This window comes from Macrotis lagotis, chromosome 6, assembly GCF_037893015.1.
Source record: "Macrotis lagotis isolate mMagLag1 chromosome 6, bilby.v1.9.chrom.fasta, whole genome shotgun sequence".
NCBI lineage: Eukaryota > Metazoa > Chordata > Mammalia > Peramelemorphia > Peramelidae > Macrotis > Macrotis lagotis.
Genome location: NC_133663.1, coordinates 222,277,318 through 222,295,931, shown reverse-complemented (window position 1 = coordinate 222,295,931; position 18,614 = coordinate 222,277,318). Strand labels below are relative to the sequence as shown.

The following is an 18,614-nucleotide window of genomic DNA, read 5'->3' as shown; positions in this document are numbered from 1 at the left end:
TTTATAGTTTCAAACTGGGTCCTTAATATGGGGTCCCTGATCTTATTTCTTATATTTTAATAACCACCTAAATCAGATTGATTTCCTTTGTAATCCTATGTGTTTTATTATTTAAACCTTTAATAACATTATTCTTCAAATTCAAGCTAACTACTTTTTGTTTTATTTTTTCATGGGATTTTTTCCCCTTTTGGTCCAGTCTTTGACAAATTGACAAATATGGAAATATATTTTCATGATTGCATATGTATGTAGCCTATATCAAACTGCTTACCATTTTCCTGGGAGGGGAGGGATGAGAAAGGGAGGAAGAAAATTTGAAACTCAAAAAATTTCTTCAATGAATGTTAAAAAGTGAGTTTACATGTAACTGGGAAAAATTGTCATTTTTTTAAAAAGGAGGTTATTCTGAGAAAGAGTTTGTAGGCCTCACTACAAAAAAGGATTAAGAACCCCTGATTTAAAGCATCAGGTCTGAAATGCTACCCTATAAAATCACCTGCAAGTAAATACATCCAATTTGATAGATTTTATTTACTAGCATTTATCTCATATATTTTTATTGGTTTTAAACACTGTGGTCAGTCAGAATGATTCAGGAGGCTAAGAGGCATTTACCCAGGGGAGCAGACATTTTAATCTTAAACATATAGGTGCTCTTACTGCATCAAGGGAGACATTTGCTATATATTATCCGGGGTACTATTTTCTCATGTAGTTCAGCCAAAGTATGAGCAATAAATGCTGTTGAATGAATGAGTGAGTGAGTGAGTGAGTGAGTGAATGAATGAATGAATGTCTTTTGGAAGAGAGAATAGATTTAATTCTGATTGACCCCAGAAGGCAGAACTAGGAATAATTAGTAGAAATTAAAATGAAACAATTTTAGGCTTGACTAAGGAAAACTTCCTAGCAATGAGAGCTATCCAAAGTGGAAATGGTTGCCTCTGAAAGTAATGGATTGGAGCTCTTCAAACAAAATCTATACAAGCATTGGTTGTATATAATGTAGGAAAACAGCCAGGTAGAATAGGAGATATAGGATCAGACCTGGAGTCAGGAAGACTCATCTCCCTGAGTTCAAATCTGGCCTCAGACACTTCCTAACTGTGAGATCCAGGGCAGGTCACTTAATCCTGTTTGCCTGTTTGCCTCAGTTTCCTCTTCTGCAAAATGAGTTGGGGAAGGAAAAAGGCAAATCAATCCAATATCTTTAACAAGAAAACTCCAAATTGGATCATGAAAAGTCAGACAGTACTAAACAATCACAACAAAATAGGATGTCTGTTGGGGGGGGAGGCACATGTGTGTTATTCAGATATTAGCCATCTAATTAAGTTGGAAGGAACATCAGAGATTATTTAATTGAAAATCTTCATTTTTACAGATGAAAATCCTGATAACCAGCAAGTTTAAGTAGCTTAACCAAGGTCACACAGGTAGTAACTGAAAGAGTTGGACTTTAAACCCATGTCCTTTGACTCCAAATTCTTTCCTATTTTCTCTTCTCCAAAATTTCTCTTGCCCTTATAGGAAAGGGGCATGGACAACATATTTTAAATTTGAAATCTAATTTTTCTCTTCCCCAAGCAACTCTATAAAGACTATAAGTTAAAATGCATTGCAAATCTGCCTTAGTAGAGGGAAATTCTATGCCAGATGTTACCTACATTAATTAAATCAAGGGTCAGGACATACTCTAATTCACATGTTGTCTTACAATTCAATAGTATATTAGGTTTTTTAACTATTTTATTCACAATCCAACAAGATCAGGAACCCCATTTTACAGATGAGAAGGCTGAACTTTAGAATGATAGAGGCATGGCCAGAGACACAAAGATAATGAAGACAGGGTAGAGAATTCAAAGTCAAACCATCAAGTTTTGCACCACTCCAAGAATTAGAATGGAAAGGGGGAGCAGGGAGGAGGGAGGGCAGGCATGACTAGGTGTCACACTGGATAGAGATAGGCCCTGGATAGTCAAGAGAACCTGTGTTCCAATCTGGTTTTAGTCACTTAACTAGTTGTGTGATCCAAAGTAAATCGCTTAACCCCAATTGTCAAAAAAAAAAAAAGAAAGAAAGGGAAAAAAAGGAAAATTTGTAGTTCTATGATTTGTTCCCTTTTCCTTTCCAGAGGAGGGAGTCTCCAGGGAGACATGTGTGCTCTTTAAAAATGACTCTCTGCACTCATTCCAAAACCCAGACAAGTGGAAGACTATTGCCAAGAGAACTTTTCCTCAAGCAGATGATGATGATTGTGATCATGGCAAGCCTTGGCCTTGACCTTGATCTTGAGCATGGAGAAGAGTATTGAGGGAGTTAGGATAGCTGATGCCAATGCCTAGTTTGGCTACCAACTTGCTGACATTGGCACTTTATCAACAGGGAACTCCCACTTAAGAGGGATCCAAACAACCAGAAGATAGCTCTAGCAAACATTGGGTCTGAATCCAATTACCATCTATGTGACTTGGGGCAAATGACTTAATTTCTCTTGGCATGCCTTTCCTCATCTGCAAAATGAGTAAAGACCTTAAGGATCCTCCCAGCTTTAAATCTCTGATCTTGTGATTAGAATAGTAAGGAGAAGCCATAAAAGTGCTAGGTTTGGTAATTTTCTTTTTAATGTTAGACCTTTGTGACCTCTATTGTCTTTCTGTTTTTTTCTACTTTGTATATTCTGTACTTTTATAAAAAGGAATCATATAAAAAGTGAGCAAATTAATGTTATAGATTTTTTCCAAAATAATAAAATTTCAAATGGACTCAATAAATTTGGACATGATTGAATAATAACAACAATGTTAATTTTAGTATATTCTGATATTTGACATTTTGGTTATCTGTACATTAATAAGAGGGCAACTTCTGTGTGAAAAGCAGAGGTATCAAACTGAGACAGATTAAATATAATTGAAAAATATTTAACAAAATAAATAAAATCTAACATAAATAATGTTAATTTCTGGATTTTTAAGTCAATATATGGTCCTCCATTTCTATTTCATTTTGATATCTCTGATGTACAGAACTAGGTCAGCACTATAGTTCAGGGGGGAAAAGACTGCAAAATGTATTTTCAGATTTTTCCAATATTCATCTAATTGACCTCTGTTCACATAGTCTCTGGAGGTCTTAATCTTCCAGCACAATCCTACTACAGTGTTTCATAGGCATAAAATGTGCTAGATAAAAGTCAATGGATCCAATCAAATGTGAGTTTCCAATCCATTCAAATAGGGACAGAAAAGAACCTCTTGGAAAATTAATTCATTTCTCCAGACCTCAGTTTCTAGAATTATAAAATAATAAAGGGAAGTCAGAGTTGTTTAGTGGAAATCCAGGAGTCAGGGTGCCTACTTTAAAATCCTACCTTTGACATTTAATTATCTGCATGACTTTAAGCAAATCATTCAATCTCCTATGAAATGTTTGGGATGTACTAGATAGTTTCTGTAGTCCCTTGGAGCTCTCAGTCTTTCAAAGATGCTTTCCACCTTGAACATTCCATAATGCAATGATATATCAGATGGCATCCATCCCAGTAACTGAGTAACCATCTTTTTTGGATAAAACCTTTTATTAATATCTTGTTATCCATGCCAATACCTTGCAATAGCTTGCCCAGTGCCAACCACTGTGAGGAGAACTAGGGATAGATAAGTGAGATTCCGCCTTCTCTCAAAGAGCTCCTATTCTTGGAGGGGAGACAATACATAAAGGATGAGTTCAGTTTAGGATAGATGTTAAAACCTAGTATGTCAATGTATTTTTTGTGTCATTTCTGTAGATAAATTAATATCCATTTCTGAAATGGAACTATTTTGACAGTGCCAAAGACTCTAGCAGCAAGAATGTTTTGGGGTTGAATTTTTTTTTCATTTTTCCCCCCTGGTCTTTTTGTAGGAATTGAATGATGGTCCTGGAGTTGGTAGAAAGCAGTAGGAGTTGGTCTGGGGTAGGAGTTGGTGAGGCGACAGGGGGCAGCTATTTTCTGCTCCTTGGGCACAAGATCTTGGACTGTCTCTACCAAACTATAATGGGTAGTTTGCACTACTTATTTGGGACATGTAGATAATACAGTAGTAGATAGAGCACTAGACTTAGAGCCAGGAAAGAACCTGAGTTCTATGTGTTCTCTAGATAAGAATAGTTAAAACCCTGAACAAATCACTTAACTTGTTTACCTCAGTTTCTCCATCAATAAAATGGGAGTAATAACAGCTCCTTTCTAGGATCTTTTTGAATAAGATAGAAACACAAGAGAAAGACCCATTGACTTCAAAAGAAACAATTGAGGAGGGAAAAGCAAGCAGGTGAATCATAATGAAACCTGTCCTGCCAATATGCACTGCACATTCCATAAGCATTGCCTTCTTAATTTGGCTTCTTTTGGCTGTTTAAATTTCTAAGATGCAAAGAGGTTGGATAAAGTACTACATACATGCCAATGTGCTGTACACATGGCACCCATCACATTTATCTCTCCCATAGAGCACTTTGCTGCTTCAGCTAAGTTAGCAACCTATCTATGGATAACAAGGTAGCAACTAGTTCACAGCTGGTATTGTTTTATCTATAAAGAAATTAAGGTTTAAACAAATTAAGTAACTTTCCTACCATCATATAACTAGTTAATGGAAGAATTGTAACTAGAATTCAGGTTTTTTGATTGGTCTTCATCATTGAAATGAATTTAAAAAGACCTGATTCAAGAATCTTCATAGCCTGGAGGGATTTGAATGAACTGATGCTAAGTGAGATGAGCAGAACCATTGATATCTTATTATCTGATCTTGTTATCTCTTATATTTTTTGTGTCTTCCTTTAAGGATATGATTTCTCTGTCATCACACTCAATTTGTGTCAATATACAACATGGAAACAATGTAAAGACTGACAAATTGCTTTCTGTGGGGGATGGGGGAGGGAAGTAAGATTAGAGGAAAAATTGTAAAACTCAAAATAAATAAAATCTTTAATTAAAAAAAAAGAATCTTCATAGATGAAAAGAGATCTGTGCCTTCCCTCTGATTTGACCAGACCACCTCTGCTCAATGCTTTTTGCTTGGTTAAAACAGTTTCACAACTATTTTCTCATTAGATAGTAATAGGATTTATATTGGAAAATTGTGCCTATTCTACCTATTTACAAATAATTCATGTAATTTCTAAAAATATTGCCCATCAATTTCTTATAAACTTAATATCCTAACATGTTTATTGCCTCCCTTTACCACTTTCACCCTCTTCTTTATATCTTCCAAGTTGTGTCAGAGTCTTCTCCATTTTTATTCATTTGAATACATTTGCTACTACCCCAGAGAGTCTTTATCCCTGAAGACCTGACTCTTTGTTCTTCCTCCTTCCTCTGGTCTTTTAATAAGACCCTATAAACTGTTTCTTTGTCATCATAGCACATTTTTCATTCCCCCACCTCCATAAACTTGTAAAATTATTACAAAAGCTATTTTCTGAGGTTGTCTCAGATCCTGGATACTGTACAGCATCACTTCTTCCTCACACTCATCTCATTTGAATATTGTCTATCTTTCCTGCCCATAGAATCTTGCAACATTTTTGCTTTGTAACATATGAAAAATATATATGTGTATAAATATGGATATATATCCATATATCTATATATGTATACACATACATATATATATTATATGTATACATACATATAATATATATATATATATATATATATATATATATATATATATATATATACACAAAATACAGCCTCTTTTCCCTCTCAGTCAAGGAGCTTTTAAAGAACTTATTATGTAGCAAAACACTGGTAAGCACAATGAAACAAATTTTCTGCTTCACTAAAGGAGTTAATATTCTAATGGGAAAGATAAAGGTATCAGACATTATATATGTAAGAGAAATGATTATTAAATAACTAAATATTCTTGAGATACACCATTTTTTTCCCTTCCTGTGTGGAGATTCAGTCAAAGCTTAGTTCTCTGAAGGCCTATGTTCTCTGTGGATTATGAGATGAAATTTTGTTCCCCCTCCAACTTTTTTTCACCTACGTCATCTAAATTTCCTCCACTTCCACTCCTAAAGAGCTATCTCTTATAAGAAATATTATAAAGAGAAGGGGGAGGGGGAGGGAAAGATTTAGCAAACCAACAGATCAAATAAATCTGATGTTATATAAAATACTCCACACCCCTGGTTCCACATGGGATTTCTGTTTTGTTCAGAAGTCTGTTAAACATCTTTTTAATGCCTTCAACTTCCTATCCATCAATTTCTAATTTATAGAGTTCTCCTTTGAAATTTCTCTGAGTAGCATTCTCTTCTTTTTCCTTTTAGGATTCTCAGTCTTTATTCTTCATTTCATCATCTTCTTTGACATCTTCTTTTGGCAGAAAATTGACCTTTTCAGTTTTTAAAAATCTTTTCATTCAATTCAAAAGAACAAATAGTTTATTAAGAGCCTACTGTATGCCTTTTAACTCATGGCAATAATTTTAGGTTTATGTTATATGTAGGGGGAAGCAGGGTAAGAAGGAGGATTGGTATATGTATATGTACACACACATATATAATGTGTATCTTTATACATATATCTCTCTTAACCCTAGACAGGTATAATAATGTGAGAAATAATCAATCCTGACAAGTATCCATAGAAAGTTTCTTTCTTTATGTTCTTGATGCTAAATAGAAACAACTGAATTGTTGTTGTTGCTATTTAATTAAACTTTAAGAATTCATGCTTTCTTTACTGTGTGGAGGCAATCTTGGGCAAACTTGCCCAAGGTTACAGTTTTTAAAGGTATGAGACTGGATTTGAAGTCTGGTCCTCCTGCCTCCAGGACCTAGCCACTGGACCACCTAGTTGTCCCTCATGCTTTCTCTTTTGTTAGTTTGCTTTTTAAAGTCTACAACATGCAAGATTAAAGTGCTAAGTGATTTCTCCCTTTAGTCTTTAAACATAAGTTGAATTTTCCCCTCTCCCTTCCCCAATTGCTATCTTCTTAAATGTCTCCTTAAATTTGAGAAACAAAACTTTTAAACCATGAAATAATTTTGCCTTGCTCTAATCCAGGTTCCTTCATTCTTCTAGTGGCTTATTGGATAGATTGATCCCATTCTCTCAACTTAGGTGATTCAGTGGATAAAGCACTCAGTGGATAAAGACTTGAGTTCAAATGTGGCTTCAGATACTTACTAGCTATGTAACTAGCTAAGTTTCATAACTTCAATTTCCTCATCTATAAAACAGGAATAATAATTCATAGGGTGTTGTAAGGATCAAATGAGATAGTAATTTGTAAGCCCATAGCATAGTGCCTGGTTAAATAGGAAGCATTACTTACTCAATTTCTCCATTTCTTTTTGTATCTCCTGCTCTTCTAGAGTATTCACAAAGTAGTTCCACTGATTCCATCTTCTTTTCTGAAACAGTCAAAAGTATCAATTTTCTCTGTTTTTTTTCTGTCTCTGCGTCAGTCTTGTTGATTCTTCCTCTAGCTTCTCTGGCAAAATTTCTTTATATGTTCAATATGTTCTGATCTGTTGTTGATCTGCCTTGGTACAAGGAGTCTGCTCACTGGGGAACTTAGAGATGAAATCACGTATCTGGTTGTTCTGCCTAGAAATATTCTTTCCAGAATGATATTGACTGCATTAAACTATAACTACCCTTCTTCTTCCTATTACAATCCTTTCTCCCCCAGTCAAAAAACCAGCTGTGTGAAGGATGGATTGGAGTAGGGAAAGCTTTGAGACAGGGAGACCAAAGGGTTGGTGACTGAAGGACCTGAAGTGGAATGGAGGCTACACATGTACAGGGAAGGAGGAGTATGCTGAGATGCTGTAGAAGTAGAAATGACACAACTTGGCATTGGAATGGATATAATGAGTGAGGAAGAGCAAAGAGTAGATGATAACATCAAGCTCACAAACCTGTGTGAATGAAAGTCTGATGAAACGCTGAATGGTAAATAGGGAATCTCAGAAGAGGGGTGGGTTTGAAGTCAGGGGTGAAGACTATGAGAAATTGAGGTTGAGATTTCTATGGGACATTTAGGTAGAAATGTCCAGTGGGCAAATGATGATGTAGGACCAGAGCTGAGGATAGAGACTAAGGCCAATTTTCTAATGATTATGATAATGATGATGATAATAATAATAAATAGCTAACCTAATATTTCAGGCACTGTGCAACATGCTTTCCAATTACTATCTCATTTGATCCTCACAATAACCCTGGGAGATAAAAGCTATTATTAGTCTTATTTTACAAATGAGGAAACTGAGACACACTTGCGCAGGGTACTACAACTAGTAAAAGTCTGAGGCCACATTTGAACTCAGGTTTTCTGGAACCTAGGCCTGGTGTGTTGTACACTAAACTACCTATCAACCTCTCTACCTTTCTGGCATCACTGTGCCATGAAGGTTGAGTTCTCTGCCATCTTGATTGACTTTTTTTAGCCAATTTCATAAATATCCATAAGCACTTTAGTAATATCAGTAATCTTAGGTTTCTAATACCCTCCCTTTTCTTAAAAATAGGGTCATAGGTTTAGAATTGGAACAGACTTCAGCTTGTCCAACTTCCTTCTTTAAACAGATGGTGAACTAGAGGAGGTAAAGTGTGATTAACTTATTATGCCAGATATGTAGTAAGTAGCAGAGGGAAGATTTGAATTCAGGATCAAGTGTTTTGGTACTTCAGCATGCCAACAATATACCAAATCAGATACACAAAAATAAGATTATAAAGATTGGAGTCACAAATGGAGAGTTGAAAGGGATCTCAGAAATCATAGACCAGTTCCTTCATTTTAAAGAGGAGGACACTATAATTCACTGAGAATAAGTGACTTAACCAAGATTACACAGGTAGGAAAACCAGGACTTGAACCAAGGTACTCCAAGGCAGCTAAGTGGCACAATGAATGGACTACTGGATCTGAAGACCAGATAACGAAGTCAAATTTGACTTCAGACTCTAGTACTGCGACCCTGGGCAAGTCATGTCTCTGTCTGCCTCAGATTCCTCAGCTGTAAAGTAATAATAGCACCTACTCCTAGGGTTGTGGTAAGAGTGAAGCAAGATAGTATTATTAAGATATCTTGCAGATTTTAAAATGCTGCATAAATGCTGCTGAGTATTATTCATTCCAACACTCTACTCATTGTATCACACTGCCCATGGTAACAGGTGTTTCTATAGGACTTCGAAGTTTGAAAAATGTCTTAAATACATTTTTTTTTGCTTGAGCCTCATAAACAATCTTGATAAGTGAGTTAGACGGAAATAATGATCATCCCTATGTTTTAAAGGAGAAAACTGAGCCTCACTGAGGTTGAGTTTTCTCCCTATGGTCACATAGTTTCCAGTAATATGTGAAAGAGATAGAATTTGAACCCAAGACTTCCTAATTCTGAAAACAGCACTCTTTCCACTATCCACAAGGTGAGTAAATGCTTCATAATACAAAGAACTATTTAAGATACAAAGTTACGTAAGCAGTCGAATTTTAGAAAAACCTGGAAATGACAACATGAACTGATGCCAAATGAAGTGAACAATAACAGCAACATTTTATGATGACCAACTAGGATAGATTTAGCTCTTCTCCACAATACAGTGATCAAAAACAATTCTAAAAGACTTGGGATGGAAAATGCTATGCACATCGAGAAAAAGAACTATGTAGTTTGAAAGCAGATCAAAGCATATTTCTTTTTTAATTTGATTTTTTGTTTTTTCTTTCCCATGGTTTTTCTTTCTTGTTATGATTCTTCTTTCACAGCATGGCTAAAATGGAAATACATTTAACATGATTGTGCATGTAATAATCTATATCAGATTACTTGCTGCCTTGGGAATGGGGAAGAAGAAAGTTTTACAAAATTGAATATTGAAAATTATCTCCACATATAATTGGAAAAAAATAAACTACTTTCAAGATTTTTTTTAAAAAAGTTGTTAGTAAGACCATCAGTACCTGGAACATTTCTTTTCCTATAGGTTTACTTTGTTGCTTTCTTCTTGGGCTGTGATGTCACCAGTAAAGAATTCATTTCTTCTCCTTTTGACTGGAACTCTATAACTTTCTCCAAAATATGACCTCTTCACCCCTTGCCACTGTCTTTCCCCTCTTGATGTGCTTTTTCTTATTCCTAAAAAAGTTCTAGAAAGAACATATCCATTACCTAAAGTGTTCTTTCTTAACATCTTAATTTGTCCATTTTTATTTTCTGAAGCCCAGCACCACCATCTCCCCATTCATTTGTAGCCCAAGACATCTGTAGGTCATGTCTTTATTTGTGTCTAACTGCTCTTCTCTAATCACTTGACCTATCCATAAAATGTGACTTATTTCCTGATTTTCATCATTCTCCTTTATGTGTCCTCACCTTTATGTGTTTTTTTATGTTCTTTATTAAGCACTTGTGCAGCTGGGAATCTATTTTTACTTTTTTTCCCCCCAAGTGTTTTACTTTCCTACTTCCCTTGGGAACTTTCTTCATATCAAATTTTAACATGTCCCACTACTCTCTGACATCTTAAAAATGGAAATAGGCTTTCTGGGCTTTCTTTACCTTTGATCATTCTTATAATATTTTTAATTTCTTCCTGTTCTAACAAAAATCTGTTCATCCCACTATACCTTTGCCAAATTTCCTGACTTTTGAGAAATTAATTCCAGCTATCACCCTAGCATGCTTAGAAAAGCTAGTATCCTTTGTTTCATGAATACTCTGTTCTTTCTTGCACAGAATATATCAATTCCACTGGCCTACATCTCCTACTTAAATAAGTCTGTTCCAGATTGTAAGCATGTGTCTCTAAGTAAGCATTCTTCAAGACTGATTCTAGAGATTAGTCCTCATAAGTTACACATTGGTTACTAAAAGCCCCATCACCTTTCTTTGAGATGGAGTGTCAGTTTATATATATAGGTCAATCACCCCATGATGTCACTGGTCTTCAACAAAGAAGGATGAGGAGGCAGCTAGGTGGTACAGTAGATAAAAAAAAAACCAACCCTGGAGTCAGGAGGACCTGAGTTCAAAGCCAGTTTCAGACACTTAATAATTACCTAGCTGTGTGACCTTGGGCAAGTCACTTAATCCCATTGCCTTAAATAAAATAAATTTTAAAAAAAGGATAAATGACAACAGTTCAAATTCCATTCCAACAACATTCAAGAAAGATACTCAGAAAAGTAACCATATTATTGAATTTTCCCCCTTTACTTTTTCAAAGGGAAGGATGGGAAAGCAAGTATAGTCACACGTTTTATTAGTTCTCCTCCCCAATTTACTTTTATAATTATACTTCAAACTTAGCTTTCAGATTTCTTAAATATCTAGCCACCAGATGGCGCTGCTAACCACTAACCTGATTCTGGTTAGCAAAAGGATCAGGAAGACACTTAAGAAGTCCTTGTTCACATTGTTGATTAGTTCAACTTCAAAGGGAGCTCCAGGGAATGCTTTACATTGTTCCTGGAGAACCTATAGACCTCCTATTGACTAGATTAATTTATCTCTTAGGGATGTGGTTAGTGTAGATTTTTCCATCAGAAAAATCCCCAGTCTCTATCCCATGGGGAAACTCTACCTACTCTTAAATCTATTTGATATATCTGACTCCTATAACCATGTCATATGAACATTTTAACCACAAATAGCATTTTTATTCATATGTATAGATAGACTCAATAAAAAGGAAGAAATATATTTAAAACAATATAGCTTTATACATCTTCTCCTATTCTAGGGCAATCTTTAAGTATTCATATGTATACTCCAAAGATTTTCTGCTCTGTGAATAGGAAAGTACAATTCCATTTGTCTAACTTCATATCACTAGTTCCCAACTTTAGAGATAGCTGTGTGCTATAGTAGACAGAGAACTGAACTTGGCATCAGGAAGACCTAAATTCAAGCATGGCTTCAGATACTACTTTGTTATTCTAGTCAAGATCTCTGTTTGTCTTATCCCTCAACTGTAAAAGGAGACAATAATAGCATAATAGCAACTACCGCCCAGGATGGTTCTGAATAACATAAATTCATATGCACATACACTAGTCCCATCCCTTGATTTTCTACTTATACCATCTACCATCCAGAGGTATCACAGTAAATTGGGGGTAGAAATGGGACTGGAGATACTGGTCCAGTGTTGCCAGTATTTCACATTTTCAGGTAGTTTTGTCATAGTCAGCACCTTCTGATCCCCCTTTCCAACTACTTGTGATATGCTATTTTGGGGTCAGACTTCAAAGGATTCCTGGTTTGTTTATTTACTAGTGAAATAGTAATATATAGAATAGGGAGATATGAATGGAAAATATCTTCTTCCTGTTATCATCTTGTTTTCACTGTCCCTCTGTGCCCTAAAGTTCTCCTATCTCCTTTTGCATCTAACTTCTATCTTACAGAGAACTGTGTTATTTCCTTTTTGACTGTTTCAGCTGACACTCCTGCCTATACCTTTCTCCTCCTTGCCCTTTTAGTCATGGAAGACATTGGAACCAGGGAATTTATAGGAAGAATATAAATTGGAAGCAAAAGTTCTTCCTCAGTATGATTGTGATGTGATCTGACCATACTGGGGAAGATAGAAAAGGTAAACAGAAACAGTTAAAATAATTGATAGATCCATCCAACACCACAGGAACTCTACCAACCATTGTGTATATCATCTACTGTACTTATTCATGACTGGTGTATTTAAAGGTTCCTAAGGTCTACTTTAAATTATTCTTGTGAGAAAGGTTCCCAGGCCCTTTGTCCATTGAGTCAAAAACAATGCTACTACTATTCTTACCCCCTGACCTAGCCTATAGTTCAGATGGATCTGGTTTTCCTGGAGATATCATGCTTCCATGATACTTTGCTTCTTAGGGACCCAGAACAGTCAGCTGGCAGAATGTATTAATAGATGCAATGGTATTCTGGGTTCAGTTTTTATCAGAGCAGAAGAGATATGAGCATTTACCCCTCCAAAATCTGTTAATTCTACAAATCAGGTTTTGATTTAATCCTTTGCTAACTGATTGTCTAGACTTAAGAAAGTGATGCAGAAAATGTGAATAATTCAGATTAAACTTTAAAGTGTGTCATTGGTATAGTCCCCCCACACCGCCAACCCACCTCACCCCAAGAACTGGTTGTTAAACATTTGTCAATACATTCTTCTGTTCATGTATCTTTGTATTCTTTTCTTCTGTTGATATGTTGTCAATAAATCCTATAATTAGAAATAAGAAGTGTGTGATCCTAAAACAATTCATATTTTATTCCCTATTGATCAGTGAAAAAAGCCCAGAACCTTCATGTGCAACAAGTTTCCCTTAAAATTTTGTTTCTTTATTCCAAAATTACAGACATGTCCTTTCCTATCAGAGCCCCATGTGTTACATATGACATTTTGTGCTATGTTAGAATATTGGATTTAGAACTTGAGGGGACCATAGAAATCATCTAGTCCTCTTCATTTTACAGATGAGAAAACTGAAGTCCAGAGCAAGACATAACTTGTCTAGGGTCACACAGCTGACAAAAAGTAGAGGTGAGCTTCAAACCCATGTTTTCTTTTTTTTCAGTTTCTATTTTTGTTTACTTTTTTTCATTTTTAACACTTTATTTGTTTTCCAATTATATACAATAGTAATATGTACCTATTCTATCAGCTATTCTATCACCCTTCTCTCCCCCCATTCCTCCTTATCCCGGTCCCTTTCTTCTTATTTTTATCTATGGTAAGATAGATTTCCTCACCTCATTAAGTGTGTATGTTATTTCCGCTCTGAGCCATTTCTGATGAGAATGAAGGCTCACTCAATTCCCCCTTGCCTTCTCCCTTTCCACTTCATTGAAAAAGCTTTTTCTTGACTCTTATGTGAAATTCCTTAGCTTCTTCTTCATCTCCTTTTCCTTCCTCCCATTACTTTCCTTTATCACCTATTGACTCCTTTTTACTATATTATACCATTATATTCCACTCCTTCCTATATCCTGTCACATATATGCTCCTTCTAACAGCTCTTATAAATGAGAAAGTTCATATGAGTTATCAATACCTTCTTCCCGTGCAGGAATACAAACAGTTCAGTATCATTAAGGAAAGTTTGTCCTTCTCTTCCACTCCCTCTATGGTTCACTAGAGTCCTGTACTTGGAAACTTTCTGTTCAGCTCCAGATGTTTCAGTAGGAAAGTTTGAAAGTCCCCTGTTTCATTGAAAGTCCATCTTTTCCCCTGAAAGAGGATGTTTGGTTTTGCTGGGTAGTTGATTCTCACAACCCAGGTCTTCTTATTCCAGGTCTCTTTACCCTGTGCTATCAAATGAAACAGGAATGAAGTATTTTAATTAAAAAAAAAGTTCCTCTGTTTTAAGCTATACCGCTCCCATTTTTGTATTTGATCTTAAACTATCCAGGCTCTTCTTTCCTCTTTGAGTTCTCCTTTCCTCATGGAACCATCATCATCATCACTAGTATTTATATAATGCTTTAAGGTTTGCAATAGACTTTGTTATTTCCTTGGATCTTCAAAACAACCCAGTGAGATAAATGCTATTATCCCCATTTTACAGACAAAAAAAAAAAACTGAGGCTGAAAGCAGGTAAGTGATGTGCCCAGGTCTCAGAGCTGGTATCTGAGTTTGGATTCAAATTCCAAATTTGTATTTCTGATTCCACATTCAAGATTCTATCCCTCTCTCTAATCATAACTTTGCAATCATATAAATTTTGAAATTTTGTTGTTTATAAACATTTCAGAGTTTGCTGCAGGAAAAGAAAAAAGGGTTGGAATTGATAGAGAAATAGGGTTTCTGGAACAATGTTCTGGTAATTCACCAAACAAGGATCTAATCTCTCTTTTCAGTATCTTTATCTGCCTTACACTATCATGTCAGGTTCAATGTTCTTTCCCTCTTCTTGAATACCCCCTCTGCCTGAGACTCAGGTTTCAGCTAAAGTGGAACTGTTGTTCCATCTTCTTTGGTCTTTCCTACCATTTGTTTCTCTGAACATTATAACTCTCTTTTACTTCTCTCTAAACTTCAGACAAAACTGCTTCTTCTAAAGTTAGCATTTCCTATCTCCTTTCCTCTGCCAGAGGTATCAAGTCTAACTGTGAAGGCCTCTTTTATCATTATGGCATGCTCTGGATAGAGGGATAAGGAGGAGCATTGTGCAGTGATGTCCCCTTTTTCACCAAAAAAAAATATACACACACAAGTCCGTTTTATAGGGAATGATCCCAGGTTCTTTTTTTTATCCACACCTAAAACCCTTTTCTATTCTAACTGTCCTCCATGCCAACTATAACCCTTCTTTGCCCCTAAGTGAAAAGATTGATATAGATAATTACTGCCTTTACTGCATTTGTGCTTCATCCTTATTTTACCAAGTTCCAAAATACAGTTCCTGAACTTCTTGTCTTTCTAGAAATTGGAAGTACATTGCAATATCATTTTCATCAGGTCAGGTCAGAATGTTTCCTATAGACAATCTCATTCCTGAATCAAATGAAAAAAGTCTTTGGCCTTTCCCTGCTAATGAGGAAATTATCACAAAGCTATTCTTCAGAGCTAATCTTTTTTCCCCCATCCTGATCTAATCTTTAAAATAAATCCAATTTCTTTACTGATCTGAAGTTCTTGTTAAACTCCTTACTTCCTGGCATTTGAATCACTGCAAATATGTCTCTTGGGTCTATTGCAATTGAATAATTGGGATGCCTAAAATTTAATCTCCTACTGGGCAACTAGACTCATTCTATGTGAAACCAATTCTCACAACAAATTTTCCCTGTCTCCATCCCTCTGATGGAGCCTTCCCTTAGTCATTTTCTTCTCAGAAAAACATCCTGAGTTCTTTTACCTTTTCTTCCCACTCTTATCCTCTTTGTCCTTCTTCAACTTTTGTAGAAGACAAAAATAAATTAACCTGAAGTATCTCCTTCCTTTGATTTCTTTTTTCTTCCTAACTACTCTTTTTTTCTTTCCTTTTTTTTTTGTTTTTTTTGCAAGACAATGGGGTTAAGTTACTTGCCCAAGGTCACACAGCTAAGTGTCTAAGGTCAGATTTGAACTCAGGTACTCCTGATTCCAGGACCAGTGCTCTATCCACAGTGCCACCTAGCCACCCCAGTTTTTTCCTTTCTTAAGACATATGCAATTGGATGACTCAGTGGATTGAGTTCTGGATCTGAAGTCAGGAAGATTCCTCTTCCCAAGTTCAAATCTGGCCTCCAACATTTACTAGCTGGAAGATTCTGGACAAGTCACTTAATCCTGTTTGCCTCGGTTTCCTCATTTGTAAAATGAACTGAAGAAGGAAATGGCAAACCACTCTAGTACCGTTGCCAAAAAAAAAAAAAAACCCAAATGGGGTCAAGAGCAGTTCTACATGACTGAAAATTACTGACCAACAAAGATGAATAAGATATAAGATCATTGAGATATTAAGACACAGATAGATGGTTATAGAAGAGAATGTTGGACATAAGAGTCAGGAAGACCTGTGTCTTAATTCTGCCTCAGACACTTATTAGCTGTATGTCCATAGACATATCTCTGTGCCTCAGTTTTCTTATCCCTAAATGGAGATGAGAATAGAATCCATCTTGTTGAGTTGTTGAGAGGATTAACTGAGATAATAAATGAAAAGTGTTTTGTAAACATTAAAGTACTATATAAATATTGTTATTTTTATTATTACTATTATTATTTAGGTCTAGAAAGGACTTCAGAGGTCAAATAACCTAATCTCATTTTACATATGAGAAAATTGAGATGAGGTGATCTAATAATGCAGCTGAGGTTTGAACTCAAGTCCTCCAATTATAAAACCAGCATTCTCCCCTTTGCCTCCCTTCTATCCTAGAAGACTGTGGATTAGGCACCACTTTCTTAGCTACTGCTCTGAATTTCACACATTCAAACATCACAATTTAATTTTCTTCAGGATCTGGGATTGTGACTCAAGTGAACTTGCAGGGTCTCAGGGATTTATAAAATAAGGGAATAACTGCTTCATGGAACTGATGAGAATAGAGCATCTGTGCATGACCCCTCCCTTCTCCCATGGCCCCTTGGTCTCCAGTGATGCCAGATATAGAAGCCTCTCACTATATGAGGTAATTATGTTAACAGGAACTTTTAGGAAGTCACTTGGGATTGATAACTCTATTTTACATGTAGCATCTTTGATGCAAATCCAAGATTAAATTTGCAAAAATAAATTTTCTGACGACCTTGGGAGTTAAGGCCTGAAGTACAAGACCTTAACCAAAAAAACCACACACACAAGGGGAAACAAAACATATTTTTTTCTATCTTGATTCAAAAATAAAAGAGCTGTGTCCTATCAAGAGCTGCAAAGCATGTATTGAGACATCTAAGCCAGGCACTTGTAAGAAGTTTGGTGATAATTGTGTAGATTTTCAAAACTTCTCACTTTGAATTACAAAGCCTGAAGAAGCAGGTTGCCACTAGGCTCTATATGAGATGGAGGGAAGCTGGCAAAGACAGGCTTGAGCACTTTTCTTCCATAATTACATTCCTGGGCTTATTTTCTTGGTTTGTATGTCATGTTTAATAAGTCAAATTTCCATACTTCAACTTGAGATCAAATATGCTGTCTCACAGTAGGCTACACTGTCTCCTATTTATCACCCAGGTAGTAGCATACTTGAAACAAAAAAGAGCCCGCCAAGCTGTATGTTTGTATGTGAGTTGGCAAATGTGCTAGAGAATGTCAGATTTGACTAACGTGACAGTATAGGTATTTCAAAGAAGAAAACTTGCCCATTACCCACTTAGAAAGTGGTGGATCTGAGAATGGCATGTCAAATCTCACAGGGACCACCTCTTTTTTGTGACACCCAAGGGTTTTGTCAGTTGAGTGATAGTAATTATGAAGGTAAATACACAGCGCTTCAGTCAGTTATCAGAAAGAAGCTGTGAAAATGGCAAAGATAACAGAAGATGGAAATAGTAGGGTTGGGGGCCTGTGAGAAGATGGATGGGAGAACCAGGAAAGAACAATGTCATGAAAACCGAATGAAGAGAGAGTATCTGGAAGAGAGGTTAGTCACTGATATCCTAAGCTCCATTAAGGTCAAGAAGAGGCAGGACCTGAGAAAAGGTCATTCTATTAAGTATTTAAGAGAGCTCCAAGGGATGTTCCAATCTAGTGGTTATTGTCAAGAAGTGCACTGCAAAGAGGCTGAGCAATGTGCGGTTGGGAAGGAAAGAGAATTAAAAAGGAATCTTTGTAGGCATTTGGCAATGAGAGGGAGGAGTGATGTAGAGTGATATTTTGAAGAGAAGGCAAATGATTTTTCTAATGTAAGAGAGATCTCAGCTTGTTTGTTGGCATCAGGGAAAGATTAGTAGAAAGTCAGAGATTGAAAATGAGACAAAAGGTGAAAGCAATTAATGGAGCAGAGGAGGAAAGGTGGGTAAGGGCACAGGTAGAGGACAGACTCTTGTTCAGAGATTGGAATGAAAAAAGAAAGAACCAGTGAAGATATAAAAAGGATTTAAGGTGCAGACAAAGGGAAATGAGGGAACTCTCAATGAGTGACCTTACTTTTC

The 18,614-nt window shown here is 36.1% G+C and overlaps 1 protein-coding gene across 5 annotated transcripts in view; it reads left to right on the top strand.

Moving 5' to 3' along the window:
- The window catches only part of RAI2 (retinoic acid induced 2), a 123,229-nt gene that overhangs the window by 81,580 nt on the left and 23,035 nt on the right, over positions 1-18,614 (top strand). The window contains exon 1 of one of the 5 annotated variants that reach the window (XM_074192343.1): positions 5,752-13,576. The exons of the other annotated variants lie outside the window; for them this stretch is intronic. The gene's annotated coding sequence lies outside the window, so the exon portion shown is untranslated. Of the gene's footprint in view, positions 1-5,751; positions 13,577-18,614 lie in introns of those variants that run through there. 5 annotated transcript variants of the gene reach the window in all.